This window comes from Macaca fascicularis, chromosome 10, assembly GCF_037993035.2.
Source record: "Macaca fascicularis isolate 582-1 chromosome 10, T2T-MFA8v1.1".
NCBI lineage: Eukaryota > Metazoa > Chordata > Mammalia > Primates > Cercopithecidae > Macaca > Macaca fascicularis.
The window spans coordinates 72,566,296-72,582,170 of NC_088384.1; the positions used below are offsets into that span (position 1 = coordinate 72,566,296).

Sequence of the window (15,875 nt, forward strand, 5' to 3'; positions counted from 1 at the left end):
GAAATTGGCTACCATAATTATGAAGGTTAAAAACTCCATCCGCCATTTACAAATTAGACACCCTGGAAGCTGGTAGTGTAGTTCTGAGAACTGGAGGGTTGGTGATATAAGTCTAGTCCCAGCCAAGAGCAGGAGAAGATGATGCTCCAGCTCAAGCCATCAGGCAAAAAGAGTGAATTCTCCCTTCCTCTACATTTTTGTTCTATTAGGCCCTCAGTCAATCAAATAATGCTCTCCCATATTGGAGAGGGCAATCAGCTTTATGCAGTTTGCTGATTTCAATGCTAATATCATCCAGAAACACCATCATAAAGCCACCAAGAGTTAACATTTAACCAGATTATCTGGGCACCCTATGATCTAGTCAAGTTGACACAGAAAATTAACCATCATAACATCTTCGGTAAATATGAAAATATAATGTAGCATATGTGACACATATTTGTATGGCACTGGAGCCAACCTGCTTGATTCAAATCCCAGATCTACCACAGGTTTTACGACTTCCAATAAAGATTTAGCTCCCATGGGCTTCAGGTTCTTCATCTGTAAAACAGAGAAAATAATAGTACCTGCCTCATAGGATATTGTGAGAATTAGGCAAGTAAATACATGCCAAGCACTTAGAATAGGCCTAGAATCTAGTCAGATCTGGTCAGCACACAATGCATTTAACTATTATTTTGTGATGCAGACATCATAATAAAATATTCTAGAAATGAATATCACCTATATTGGTTCAAAAAGCAGATGAAAAAATTAGACTAAAAATGTAGAAATTAGTCACTCAAACAGTGTAAATCAACAACAGCTATTTGAACCTCAGTATAAACACATAGAACAAACACAGTCTTTTTAATACTTATATTTAAAGACACGGTTTTGTTTTCTGTTTATTTTTACCAAAGCTAAAAAGAGAAATCCTAAAATCAGAATGGTCCCCCTACAGAATGGTCAATTTCTACCACCTCCCTCTCTTGTAGTCCCCTATTTGAAGATGTGTCGGTCATCCTGAACAGTTTTTCTTACTTTTTATGAAGTAAGTAACATATGTTCACCACGGGATAATTCAAAACACAAAATAGTAAATAAATAGGCAAAAAGAAAAAAAAATAAATGCTACTTAGATTTCCACTACTCAGAGATAAACACTGATAGTATTTTCATACGTGTCCTTTCATACCATTTTCTATGCATTTTTAACAATTTAAATAAATAACATATATTTTAATACCAAAATTAGATCACCTATTCATACTATTTGCCATCTTTTTTTTTAGAATTCCATGAAATGATTTTCATGTCAATAAATATTTTAAATAAATATTTTTACAGAATCATTTTAAATAGCTAGTTCTTATGAATTTTTTCAAAATTTCCTCAGGTAACTCATTGGACATTTAATTAGTTTCTGGGTTTTCTCTGTCATAAACAATGCTGATTGCTTCTTGTAGCTAATACTTTTTCATATGGTTGAGATCAATTACTAGAAATAAATGATTTTAGGTTTTTGACACACAGCATACTGTGCTCCAAAAATGCAATACTTGTGCTGTGTCTTGTGTGTTTCCGATAGGTTTTAACTGGCTTCAAGCAAATGATCTCAACCACATGTGTATGTAAAGTTGCTCCAAAATGCTGAGAAAAAAGACAAACTTATTTTACAGCTAAGAAGTCATCTAGAACCCTGAATCACTTTTGAGTGTTTTGACTCTGATGAAAACCCAATAAATGACTTGATAGGTGCAGTACAATATAATGAGTTAAAACTGAAAGCCTTTCCAACAGATATTTAAAGAGCAGTTTATCATTGTTCTGGTTTAAAGCGAGAAATTTGTATAAATAATTCATACCCTCCACAACAACAATAAAATAAAAGTCTTAACACTTTCAAGTAGGTATTAAAATAGGAACTGCTTTGCCAGAAGTAAATAAGTGTAGTACAGATTTCTCTTCCTGCCAAGGCAGAAGAGATTCTACATCACAGGTGGGTATGGAAATAAGATACACTACCAGAAAATATTCCAGAAGAACTACTTCTTTACATTAAAAAATTCAAAGAAAACACTGGCTCTACAACCAACCAATTTAATTTAATATTTAATGTTACATGAAGGATGACTACCTGGGGTAGACCTTCATTTTTCGAACTGCACTGAGAGGGAAGCTTTCCGATGGGGGAAAACATATCTCTTTTTGTAAGCTCATCAATGGTTAGGTCTTAAGGGTACCACTTCATATTCTACAAGGAGGTCATTTTTTAAATGAGGCCTAAGGCCTCACTATTAATAATAGATTAAGAACTGTCTTAAACTCTGTCTCCTGGTCTCAATCAAACTCAAACATTCCTTTATCTTTTTCTTGAGTTTCAAAACCTCCCTTACTTCTTCTTTATTGAGAAATAAATTCAAGGTGCTGTTTAGAAGATGTTGGTTAAAAAGTTATTGTTACTGGAATTTTCTGATCTTTATGGTTGTTCACTCAGGAAGATGTACAATCAAACACTCTCTTAAAAGAGCAAAGGATTAGCCGGATGTGGTGGTGCAGGCCTGTAATCCCAGCTACTTGAGAGGCTGAGGCAGGAGAAAAACCTGAACCCGGGAGCTGGAGGCTGCAGTGAGCTGAGATTGTACCACTGCACTCCAGCCTGGGCGACAGAGCGAGATTCAATCTCAAAAAAAAATGGAAAGGCCTGGCACAATGGCTCATACCTATAATCCCAGTGCTTTGGAAGGCTGAGGCAGGAGGATTTTTGAAGCCAGGTGTTTGAGACACGCCTAGGCAACATAATGAGATCCCATAAAAACTTAAAAAATTTTAAAAAGGGAAAGGTTCACATCTGGCTAGGTCTTTAAGATTCCACACAGTCCAACTGAGAACAAGGAAATAAAATTCATACCATTTCCCAAATTCCTGGGAAATGTTCATATACACTATTCCACTGGGTACTCGCAGCAACCCTAGAAAGTAAATCAGAATGATGATCATTAAAATGTCAGGAAACAACAGATGCTAGAGAGGATGTGGAGAAATAGGAACGCTTTTACACTGTTGGTAGGAGTATAAATTACTTCAACCATTGTGGAAGATAGTGTGGCAACTCCTCAAGGATCTAGAACTAGAAATACCATTTGACCCAGCAATCCCATTACTGGGTATATACCCAAAGGATTATAAATCATTCTACTATAAAGACACATGCACATGTATGTGTATTGTGGCACCATTCACGATAGCAAAGACTTGGAACCAACCCAAATGCCCATCAATGATAGACTGGATAAAGAAAATGTGGCACATATAAACCATGGAATACTATGCAGCCATAAAAAAGGATGAGTTCATGTCCTTTGCAGGGACATGGATGACACTGGAAACCATCATTCTCAGCAAACTAACACAGGAACAAAAAACCAAACACCAGATGTTCTCACTCATAAGCAGGAGTTGAACAATGAGAACACATGGACACAGGGAAGGGAACATCACACACTGGGGTTTGTCAGGGGATTGGAGCCTAGGGGAGGGATAGCATTAGGAGAAATACCGAATGTAGATGGCAGGTTGATGGGTGCAGCAGACCACCAAGACACGTGTATACCTATGTAACAAAACTGCAAGTTCTGCATATGTACTCCAGAACTTAATATATAATTTAAAAAAAAAGAAAGAAAGTAAATTAGACAAGTATGGTTATCCCAATTTAACCAAAGAAGAAACTGAGGCTCAGTAAGATTGAGTGGGTTCCTAGGGGCACAGCAATAAATGGTGGAATCTGAGTCAAACCCATTCTGTGTATATAGGTATTATCTTCAGGCAAACTGACAATCAGTATCTTTCATCTGCCAAGACTGCTATGGGCGTGTTAGCACCTTACTCCCTCACTTGCATTTCTAAAGTTTCTCTCAGTCTTTCGTCATTTTCACTGTGCACAGTTGGTTCCAGCTAGTGTTTTTCCTTAAAAAACAAACAAACAAACAAAAATTAATCCTTTTATGCCAAGTCAGATTCTAGATAACTTTTGACCGTGGCAACCATATTTTAAAAATATAACAGAACTGTACTATTAAAAAATGAAGTATTTATTTATTTTCACTTGGACTAATAAGTACATTATTGATTGATTATTGATTGTACAGAAGGGATCTTGTTATGTTGCCTAGGCTGGTCTTGAACTTCTGGCCTCAAGCACTTCTCCTGCTTTGGCCTCCCAAAGTGCTGGGATTACAAGTATAAGCCACCGGCCGGGCGCGGTGGCTCAAGCCTGTAATCCCAGCACTTTGGGAGGCCGAGACGGGCAGATCACGAGGTCAGGAGATCGAGACCATCCTGGCTAACACGGTGAAACCCCGTCTCTATTAAGAAATACAAAAAACTAGCCGGGCGAGGTGGCGGGCGCCTGTAGTCCCAGCTACTCGGGAGGCTGAGGCCAGAGAGTGGCGTGAACCCGGGAGGTGGAGCTTGCAGTGAGCTGAGATTCGGCCACTGCACTCCAGCCTGGGTGACAGAGCGAGACTCCGTCTCAAAAAAAAAAAAAAAAAAAAAAAAAACAGTATAAGCCACCATGCCTGGCCTTTGCTTTTATGAGAATGTTTGTTTGCACATCTTACTGTGTGACCAAGCATGAAGATCAGAAAATTCCAGTCATTGGTATGGTGCTATACCAATGACTTACTGGGAAATATTTAAGTATCATTTATAGTCCAATTAAACTGATATAATCAGAATTGTTTAAGCCAACACTTGGAATAGAGCTGAAAATTGTTTTGACTATATGACAACACAAAAGAAAAAGAGATCTTGCTTCTTTTGCATTGATTACTGTATCCTTATCTGGACTGATAAATGAGCGCAACACTTAGCTTTAAGAACAAGCTCCTTGAGATGACAAACTAATTTAATCTATCCTACATGGATTCCTTGGGGCACAGTCGTTTTGAATATGTTGTCTTCAATATCAAACATAAGCAATCATTTTTCTTTTTCTTTCCATAGCTACTAAACTGGAGATATGCTTCAGCAATAGTTTTTTTCTTTTTTTTCTAGACATTGTCCATACAATTATTGGTTAATCTTACCAGGCTGCAGTGAGGTTTATATCCCTCATATCTGAAAGGACTTCCACCAATCTCTAATTGCTTTGTGAACTCGACCCTCTTTTTTCTCCCTGGAGCTGCCATAAAATTGCCTTTTACCACCAAGTGTTCACTTTATCAGCACTTCCAGGGCTATCACTGGGATTCCCTTTTACAACTAATAATGGTCAAAACCATATGCCAGAGCAGTTATAATGACAGACAGAAGGACCATGCCAGAGTAAATAAATAACTTAGGGGTGCGATTCTAAATGAGGGAAGTACAGCATGGGCGATGGCCAGATACTCATTGACTAACAGTGTAAGCCAGCACTCCCTGTCCAGAACTGGCCAACTACCCATGAGAATAAACCTACAATGAATACATTCTTCAGTGTACACACACATACCATTTTAAATATACAAATATTTTATATATAAAAATTTTAAATAGAAAAATGTCAGCTTTGTACTGAATCGGAAGTGCGGGGGCAATGCAAATGGGGTGTCAGGTATGTAATCCTGAATCCAACAGACAGAAGAGGAAGGCAATGTAATGTGGGTTAAGGGGCTGCTTCCTAGATTTAGGAGGCTCTCCAACTCTCTAGGCCATTTAACTTCTGTGAGCAAGTCCTTTAAGACTGTGGTACAGTAGGTTTTCATAACTGAAGGATTTCGAGGTGGACTTCATGAAGTATTCAGGGTTCCCAGGAGCCTCCATGCAACAGTGACAATGGGAAGGAGTCATGGTGTTTTCATGTGGACTCAGATTTCCAACCCACTTCATCCAGAACAAGGCCTGTTTCATATATTGATTTATTTTAAAGATTTTATTTAAATACAGGTTTCTAAGGCTTTTTGAAAATATTTAAAAAATCAAACCCAATGATCCCTAGGGTCCCTACCAACCCTAATATCTTATTCCCTGATTCCTCTGGAAGAGAAAAGAGGTGAACGGTTCTATTCTCACCATCACTAGCTGCCCTATCTACCAATTCCTGATGAATCACTGACTTGGCTACCTATGGTTGGCAACATGTGTAAATACAGACCTACAAGATCAGTTGTCCCCCAGGTTATCTGATGCTTCATTTGTCAACACAAAGTCAGGAAGAAAAAAGTGTGCCAGCAAGGAGAGTCAGTAGGAAAAAAAATGGCAGAAAGAAGTTGAGGAGAGTCCAGGGACAGGGAGCTTTCAGGCCTCTCCTCATACCAGACCCATTTCTGCCAACTCCTGTGTGTCCTCAGAGAGTAAGGATGGGGGTAGGTGAGAAAGAGAAAGCAGGGAGGGAATAGAGAATGGAGTTGTTAATCTGACTGGTTAGAGCCTAAGCTACTAATTGAATCATATTTTCTAATGGGTGGGTTCATCGTTTCTTAAAATGTAAGAACCTGCACTCCAGGTGCTTGATATGTATTCTCAAATTTAAAGAAGGCAGGAAGTGTTCACTGAAGTTAAGTATTGAACTGAAGTTTTCACTGGAACACTAGGTACCGGTTCGGGTGGTAAGGCAGCACTAGGACATCCAGTTCACTGCCATTGTTTGCACAGTGCTCTCTTGGGAACTCTGCCAAGTAGTATAGTTTTAGCTGGGCAGGGTGGAGAAATTCCTGGGTTCTTTATCTATCAAATATTCCATCCTGATCCCCCTCTCCACCTCAAAAAGTGGAGAAAAAAAATAAAAAATATAAGAAGAACATTCAGGTTAGATTGAAGGCATCACTGTAACATTCAGTCTTCTTTATGTTGGACACATAAAGAAGATTCTGAACTCTCACATTCTCCTCCCCTTCTAAGCTCAGCAGTACTCAAGGCCAGTCCTAGTAATTTTGTACAATACTCACTGGGTGCAGTTTCACCTGGGATGTGTGGTAACAACTTATTGTCACTAAGATTCTAGAAACTGTTTTAGGGTAAATAAGGATCCATGAAGGTACTTGCCAGTCCTCACAGGTAGTTCGTAGGCCACACTCCGTGGGTGAGGTCAGTCATCCCCATAGCTTGTAAGAGTTTTTTTCTCCCACAAGTGCATACTAGAGCACCAAAAAAAGACACATGGAATCTGGCAAGAAACAATCTGCCTCAGATGGTACAGAGACCATAATGAAGGGACTCCTCGTGATGTATGGGCAGGTTTCAGGCAAGGGGGAAAGCATGTCAAATCACCAAGAGGACAGGAAGAGCAGAAAGTGGGACCCGCTGGGACTAAAGGCCTTGTGTTACTGCAGGCTTGGGAGCGCTGGTTCCATGAAGGAGGGGACTCTGAACAGGAACCATAGTCCTGGAGGAATACAGCCTCTGCCAGAAATGGGACCCAATGCAGGGAAGGCAGGAAAAGAATATCCCAACCTTTCCCTTCTCCTTCCCTCTCATCTCCTGCCAATGCCTCACCATAAGAAATAGCAAGAGAGTCAGGTAATGCTAGCAAACACATCAGCCTCTTGGGGACATAGATAGGGCAGAGAAGGGATCTAAGTGATCTCATGCACATACATGCATGCAGGATAAGGCAACTGGAAATACTCAGTGCAGATTCTTAGCCCAAGGGGAAAGTATATACATATATCTGAGGTTTGTGAACCCCTTAGGACTACTCATGGATTCCAGGGTAAGACATTGTAAATGTATTAATGACTTTCAAATCTGTATCTCTAAGTTATATTGTGATCTTTCCCCCAAGCCTGGGTTTTAGATACACAGCTACCCACTAGACATCTTCTCTCAGCTATCCGACAGGCAGTGCGGATTCAGGCTGCTCAGAACAGAAGTGGTTCCCTTCCTCTTCCCTTTAACCTGCTCCTTCTCACAGGTTCCTTTTTCTGTGAATTTGAATCACTCTGGCCAGATAAGTCGAAATCTTTAAATCCTTTCCTTCTCTCTTTAAATCCCATCAGTGACTAAGCCCTATTAATTCAATCTTCTAAGTATCTCAAGAACTTCTTCTTTTACTATTGCCACCTCTTTGATACAGATTTCCATCACTTTTCACCTAGATCATGGTCTCTTCACATGCATCCCTGACCTCTTACCTGTTTTCCACAAAGTCACAGAGACAAACTTTTCTAAAAAGAAAATCACATCATACCATCCCATTAATTATAATTCTTCTGTCTCTCCCTTTAAGAAATCCAAATCCATCCAGATTCAACTGCATGTACACCAGCTTTGTCTACAGGGTCTCCCCGTGACCCTGAAGGTCTAGTAGCACCAAATGAGTGACAAGTGTTTTGCATACTATATGTTGTGAATACCTTTCTCTCAGCTTCCTCTCTATTGGCCTGGTGAAGTGGTAACTTCTTATTTACAAGGAGTTTTGAAACTACAGAAGAGTTGCATAAATATCACAAAGATCTCCTATACATCCTCTTCCCTGCACTTTCATTCATTCATTAACATTCACTTCCCGGATCACTTTCTCTGGTCCTAACCCCATCCTGTGAAGCTCATTTCCCCCTTTCTCTGTTCTCTGTTATCTTCCTGCTCTCGATGGTAACTACACTCTGACATTGTTCTGTGCTTAGTTTACCTGTCTGTAATTTATGTTTTTTCTTTGTTTGTTTGTTTGTTTTTTGAGACGGAGTCTCACTCTGTCTCCTATGCTGGAGTGCAGTGGCGCAATCTCAGCTCACTGCAACCTCTACCTCCTGGGATCAAGTGGTTTTTGTGCCTCAGCCTCCCCAGTAGCAGGGACTACAGGTGCCCACAGTCACATCTGGCTAATTTTTGCATTTTTGGTAGAGACAGGGTTTCGTCATGTTGCCCAGGCTAGTCTTGAACTTCTGGCCTCAAGCAATCCACCCACCTCGGTCTCCCAAAGTGCCAGGATTACAGGCATAAGCCACTGCACCTGGCCTGTCTGTCTGTCATTTAATAGGCTAACTTCCATACTGACATAGGTGATGCATTACCAGGAACTTTTGCAGAGTTTACCCTAAGTAGACACCTGAGAAATAAATGCTCAGTGAGTAAGTGACAGAATATCCAATCCTATGATCAAAAGATCCCATGAAAAAAAGACATCAGGGTAAGTGGTTTTGTTTTTGTTTTTGATTTGGCATGGTTTTATTTACTTAGTTTTTTGCCATCTTATAAATTGAGTCAGTAATACTAGCTCTTATCTATCGCAAAGGAGCTGAGAAAGAAGAATCTGTCACTCAGTGAAGAGACACCATGACCCCACTCCCGAGTAAGTCTTCTAAGCTTGTACAGACTCTTGAGAGGAGATAAGTCCAAGAGGAGGGAATCTCTAATATGCTACATGATGGACTAAGTGGAGGGTTGTGCTAAAAGCATGACACAGACCCTGTCAGGAATAAAAGTGACTGTCAATCTCTCTTGGGGAAGGCTGTGGATACCTTGCAGAGCTAATAAGGGTCCCAGGAAAGGAGGTAATCAGCCTCACCAGCAGGAGGCCATGTGAACGAACCAGCTGAGGCCCTGAGCAGAGAGGGTGGTGGGAGAACAGACCTCAGGTAGCAGCCACCAGCAGAAGCCATATTCAGGGATGTCACATAAATCTACCTAGTATGGAATGGGAAAAGGCATGGTGATGATTCAGATTGCAGCAATTTACTAGTGGAGAAAATGCCTAAGTATTTACTGCCTTGTTTTCATTGTTGACAACATTTCTTTCCAATATGCAATAGCCTGAGTGCCTGCAGATTGCAAAGTAAGGAGCTCCTAGGTTTGTGTGCAGGGACTATAAATGGGCACCTTTGACCCAAAGGCAAGTGGTGTGTTTTCAGAGTACGCTCATCTACGGCTCTATCAAATGGAAACTGCATTTCAGATTGGTGGCCTTAAAAAAGCAGTCAGAGAAAAAGCACCCCAGGAGAGGAACCAGCGAGAGCAGGAATTCAGAACCAGTGTCAGGATTCAGCACTATTAGACTTGCTCTCGCATACCAATGAGCTGAAAGAGCTATTTCATAATAAGGATCTTGGGAATAAAGAACAAGTTTAGGTGAGAGTTACTTTGAAGGAAGGGTCAGTAAACTCACTGAAATAAATGTACAAAATTCTGTGTTCACCAAAAATGGAGCACAGTCAGTAGTCGGGGTATGATGCTGGCAATTAAATGAGCAATTTGTCAACTCTTTAACCTCACATATAGATATCATGACTCAAATGTTAATAATGTACAGCAACGGAAATGTTTCAGGAGGTTGCATGGAGAAAGAAAGCCAATCCTCAGCAACTGTTGATTGGGAATTTACTCAGTAAGTAAGTGTAAGGCAATTTCCTATTCCCAAGAATCTCATTCTCAGGATCCAGGGAAGAAATCTTAACAATACCCAAATATCTGTATGTCAAAGATGAAAACAGACTTTCTAATAGAGGCAAAGACAAAATGGTATTGAGGACAGCTGGGAGAATCAGGAAGGGTCCCAATGAGGAGGAGGCATCTAAGATGGAACTTGAAAAGGCAAGATTTCAATAGACTGAACTGTGCGATGAGGAGGTCTCAGAGAAACAATGAGGAGGAGTTCCAGAAGAAGGTGGCTAACAGCTTCAATACTGCAAAAAAAATCAAAGAGAATAAGAACAGAGAAAAGACTATTAAATTCTGCACAAAGGAGAGCTTTGGTCACTACCATAATAGCAGTTTCAGTAACGCTGATGAAACAGAGCTTGATTTTGAATGACTGAGGTTGTAAATTGCTAGTAAAAGTGTGACAATAATAAGTGGAGACCTAAGTTTGTAGTTGTTGCTGGTAAAAGGAAGAAGAGGAAAGGTTCAAAACGTTGAATGGAGGCAGAGTAATTAAAGGGCATCTGTTCACTTTCTGGGAGGGACAGAAGATAACTCAGAATAATGTGAAGCAAGGGAAACTAGAAGGATAAAAAGAACCAAAAGGCCTGGTGGATGGTGCATGTTTAGGGAACAAGGTCCTAAACGGAGCTGGGGCAGAGCGATGGAGAAAGAGTACTCTGTAATTTGTATTAGATCTACTTAACTCATGATTTAGAGGACTATGTTTAGTAATAATAAACAGTGAGTATTAATAACTTCCACTGACAATTGTATTAAATGCCAGAAAATAATAAGAACTAACATTAATTAATACTTGCTATGCACCTGGCCCCAGGCTCAGAACTTTATACTTAAAATAAAATTCTGCATCATTTCTGCATGCTTATAGTATCAGATATCCCCAGAGTAAGTGAAAGTTTTATAAGTATAAACAATCTTGTTCACTTCCAAGATTGCAGACACCCAGCTTGCCACCACCTGGAAATAAAGAACTTGCCATCTACGCAGGATCCCTCCCTGCCCTCACTCCACCCTGCCCCCAGCCCGACAGGAAACATGGGGACCTATGTGACCCATATCTCTTCATCTGCAGTTGTTATTTTCCCCTTGGGAGTTCTGTACAACACATGAACCCTCCCTACCCCTCATGATTTCAGCAGTTTATGGCTCATTTAGAGCCACCTCAGAAAATCTCTCCAATGCCCGATGCCCAAGTAAGCACTTCCTTTACTCAGATGCCTATGCTCCAGCTCCTATCTGTTTAGCTCAGGAATATCAATTAACTTACTCTGTCTTTTGCTGCTCCTCTCCTCTGTTACTCATTTAATTTTTAAGTTGAAAGGGAACTTAATCCCCCTTGATAATCAGAAAAGCACCTACCATTAATATTTACAAAAAGAAGGGAAAATTAATATATAGTGGAATGAAATCACACAGTACAATAAATCCTCCTCCCTTTCAAGATACCCAGAATTTCTCTCCAGCATCTACATGAACCTGTGTATCTACATCCTGATTTCCTAATTATACCATTTTTGTCTTAGGCTTCAAAATTAAAACAAGGTAATTTTGGGGCTTTTTTTTTCCTATTTTAAGATGTAAAATAATATTTTCTGTAATTTGTCACTGTAAATTAAAGTGATTTATTCTATACTATGGGCAAAATAGGTTTTATGGGCTAACCTAGATGTCATTTAGAAACTTGATTGTTCATGAAAATGAACTCTGCATTCTAAATGACTAACTTATAAATACACCTTCGTAATACAATCTCTTTGTATGTTGAAAACTCTTTGAATATGAAGATAAAGCATAATGTGATATTGTTATGCAAATGATGGCATGGAATATCTAACTAAACATTAATGATGCCTTTTTCAAGATTATTAATTAATTTTTGTACTAGATTAGTTATGTTATCAAATACTCTTTAAAATTTCTCAGCAGCTTCCTATGTAGTAGAAATTATTTAAGAAAATTGACTCAAATATAAGATACATAAGCATATTAAGAGTGTAAGACCTTCCCAATGTCTAGTTTTGATATGTCTGATGGCATATCAAAAATACCTTATAAATTCTCCTGTTGTGCTAATGACTTGAAAATTACAATGAACCAGAAAAGCAATCTATACAGTAATTAATGAATTAATAGTCTACCTCATTTCAAAAAGGCACTCAAGTCAGCTTGACAGAAAGCATATAATTAAGCAAGATACAATGAATTGAATATGAACTTGAAAAAGGAGATAAAAGGAGAGTAAGATGGAGAGCATAGGTGGATTCATACACAGATACATGCCATGAAATACTGCAATTATAACTGGGCCCCCAGATTTGGTTCCTAGAGTTACAGAACCCAATCTAAAGAGAGAAAAAAATGATCAATTTCAAGATTTGCAGTGTTTACCTAGTAAAAACTACCTTAATAGTACTTATCTAAGGATGAGAACAAGTATCTCTGATACCGAAATCCTAAAGAGATCCTCAGTATTTTCTATGATATTCCTAGAGTAATTCCAATGATAGGATCCACAGTGAGACTCAAATCCTCTCCACACAAGGAGATGGCAGTGCCCTAAAGCCTAGTTGGATAAAAACCAGCTCCATGGGAAGCTATTAAAATGCTGTACAGTGCACGGGTTCCCCAGTGGACTTGCTCAGTCACAAACTCCTTTAAAGCATCTGTTATAATATATGAACTAATTATCTTTAAGTCAATCTTACCTAAATATTCAGTCCCAGTCCACGTTTTGAAATGTACTGAGCATTACCAAATTCACAGGCCTGAATCCAGCTACTTAGTATGGCTGTGGAAATACAGGACTGCATGCTTTAATAAGCCATGAAGCTCAGGGAAGCATTCTGGGCATGGAATTGCTGTTGAATCTGAATGCAGATTACTTCTGCTTTCCAGAATAAACAAATGTTGAAATTATCCTAAAATGGATAATGATACTACAAATATTGAAGTGAGTAACACTTAATATTATATAAATCTAGTGGCACACGTGATCTTCTGCTTAAACAAAAGAAATACACAGCAAAGGAGACACTAGAAAATGGAAATTACCTGTGGTTTTTTTTAATAAATCTGAAATCAGTGAAGTTTAGATGCAGTCTTTTTTCTTTCTTTTTTCTTTTTTTTAAAGCTTTTTTGGCTGTAAGTTCATGCAATGCAAAATAATCCTCTCCAGTTTTACTGAGGTGGCCAACCATGTCCATGACCAAATCTGCCTCTAAACTGGAACTCAGTTGCTGACCCAGCTCCAGCTTGGCTTTCTTGTTGGCATCAGGAGGCGCAGCACTCCGTCTGTAGGTATCTCTGTCAGCTTCCCCTCTTGTGAGTCTTGCAGGTCTTTCACCCTTCAGACCTTTAGGTCGAGGGCTGCCAGTCTCTGCACGGCTGCTGTGTATAGTGGCAGGCACAATCTCTGGGGGGAGATGAAGGTAATCACGGAGATACTGGATACCCTCATTGGTAAGGTACCAGTAGAAATGTCTCCAGGCAAACTGTTCCTTCACGTAGCCTCGGGACTTGAGAGACTTCATGGCCTTCATGACATGAAGGTTGGACACATTCTTGTCTGCCAGCTCCAGGTGCTTAGGCATGTGGATATCCTTCTTGACCACCATGACTCCCTCCTTAAAAAGGAGTCATAAATGGCAATCTGGTTCTTCTTAGGCATCAACATCTAGATAGCTGTAGGGTCTGGGACCAGGGCCCGATACAGTCTTTTAAAAAGAGACATATTGGATCTATTTTCTTTAATGCCTACCTAAGAAAAATAACATTATTGTCCAAAGTTGTACTTTTTAATCTTTTGAAACTAAATGAAATTTACTCTTCTAAATTCCTTAGTATATTTGAGAGTATTATGACTGAATTTCTAATTGGTCTCACAGTGCTTGTTTTGTTTTTCAATTTGCTATAGATAACTGAAATATAATAATTAAGATTTTAATTTACTGTTACTGAAAGTGATTTCCTTTTAAAATCATAACTGTATTATTCATTTGCTAAGTTTTCCTAAAACTTTGTACTACTTCTTTATTTCTATTATGTTAGGATAACAAATGAAGGAAACGAAACTCTACAAGATACATTTATTTTCTTTCAGATATTTAATTCAAAAATGTCATCTTTTGTAATAAACTTATTATATTAGTCCATTTTCATGTGGCTATGAAGAAATATCTGAGACTGGGTAATTTATAATGGAAAGAAGTTTAATTGACTTCTGCATGGCTGGAGAGGTCTCAGGAAACTTACAATCATGGTGGAAAGGGAAGCAAACATGCAATTCTTCACATGGTGGCAAGAGAGAGAAGAATGAGAAAAGAGTCAAGGGAGAAGTCCCTTATAAGACCATCGGATCTCATAAGAACTCACTCACTATCATAAGAACAGTATGGGGGAAACATTATCTCCACGTGGTCCCACCCTTGACACGTGGGGATTATTAGAATTCAAGGTGAAATCTGGGTGGGGACACAAGCCAAACCATATCACTTATAAAAGAGTATAACATTGTCAAGATTCAGAATGAAACAATATCTTTTTTTGTTTTCATTGTACTTGTTAGAAGTGTTTTCATAAAGCTAGGAGCATGTGGTTTAAAGCCTCATTACATCAAGACTGAGGAAAACAGGTCAGTCACTAACCATGAAGGGGCTTGACAAGCTTCCAATTTATAATTGAAATTCATCCATTATAATTTTGTGATAACCTCCCATATGTCAAACTAACTATTAGTACCAGGGATATAATTAATAATCAGGATACATAAGGTTCCTACTGTCATGAAACTCACAACCTAAGGAGAAAAGCCAACGCATTTTTACAAACCATAAATTATGTCAAATGCAATGAAGACAATAAACAGATGCTGTGAGAAAAATAACATGAAATGTTGAATTTAGAAAGGTGGTCAGGCAATACTATTCTGAGGAGGGGATATGATTAAGCTCAGACTAGAAGAAGGAGTCACATACATAAAAAGTAACCTAGAAAGAGGGAACAGAAAGCAAGATCCAGATATGAAAAAAAAGCTTGACATAATTTAGGAACTGATGGAAGCCATGGAGTTAGTAAGCGATGGCGAGACAGGAGATGTTTCTGGTCACTAGAGATGCCAAATCATGTAAAGCCTAAAAGTCTCAGTAAGATTTTTTTATTTTCTTGTGAAATAAATGGGAGAGAAACAATGAAGGACTGCATGAGAGAGGGAAGGATAAGGGAAAGTATCTAGAAAACAGAATGAATTAATGAAATTTAGCCCCCTTTAATAACTCACGTTACTAGTAAATCTTAAGAGATCAGTTTTGAAAGCTACAGAAATCTCAGATAAACAAAAGCAACTAAATTGGGTATAACAAATATAACAAACGTTATGTTCAGAATATGGACAACTTGGGTTTTTTTGAGGTTCTTCCTATTGATAGAATATTTATTTCCTCTTAATTACATACATCCACAGGCCTCCTAGATTCTTAGAATTACGTTTTCCTCCAAAGGAAAATAGACATAGAAAAGCACCCAGGGTA

The 15,875-nt window shown here is 38.8% G+C and overlaps 1 protein-coding gene and 1 pseudogene across 5 annotated transcripts in view; both read right to left on the reverse strand.

Moving 5' to 3' along the window:
- MACROD2 (mono-ADP ribosylhydrolase 2) overlaps nt 1-15,875 on the reverse strand; it is a 2,109,916-nt gene that overhangs the window by 1,308,636 nt on the left and 785,405 nt on the right. The window lies entirely within an intron of this gene.
- Nucleotides 13,380-14,147, reverse strand: LOC141407897 (small ribosomal subunit protein eS10-like; annotated as a pseudogene).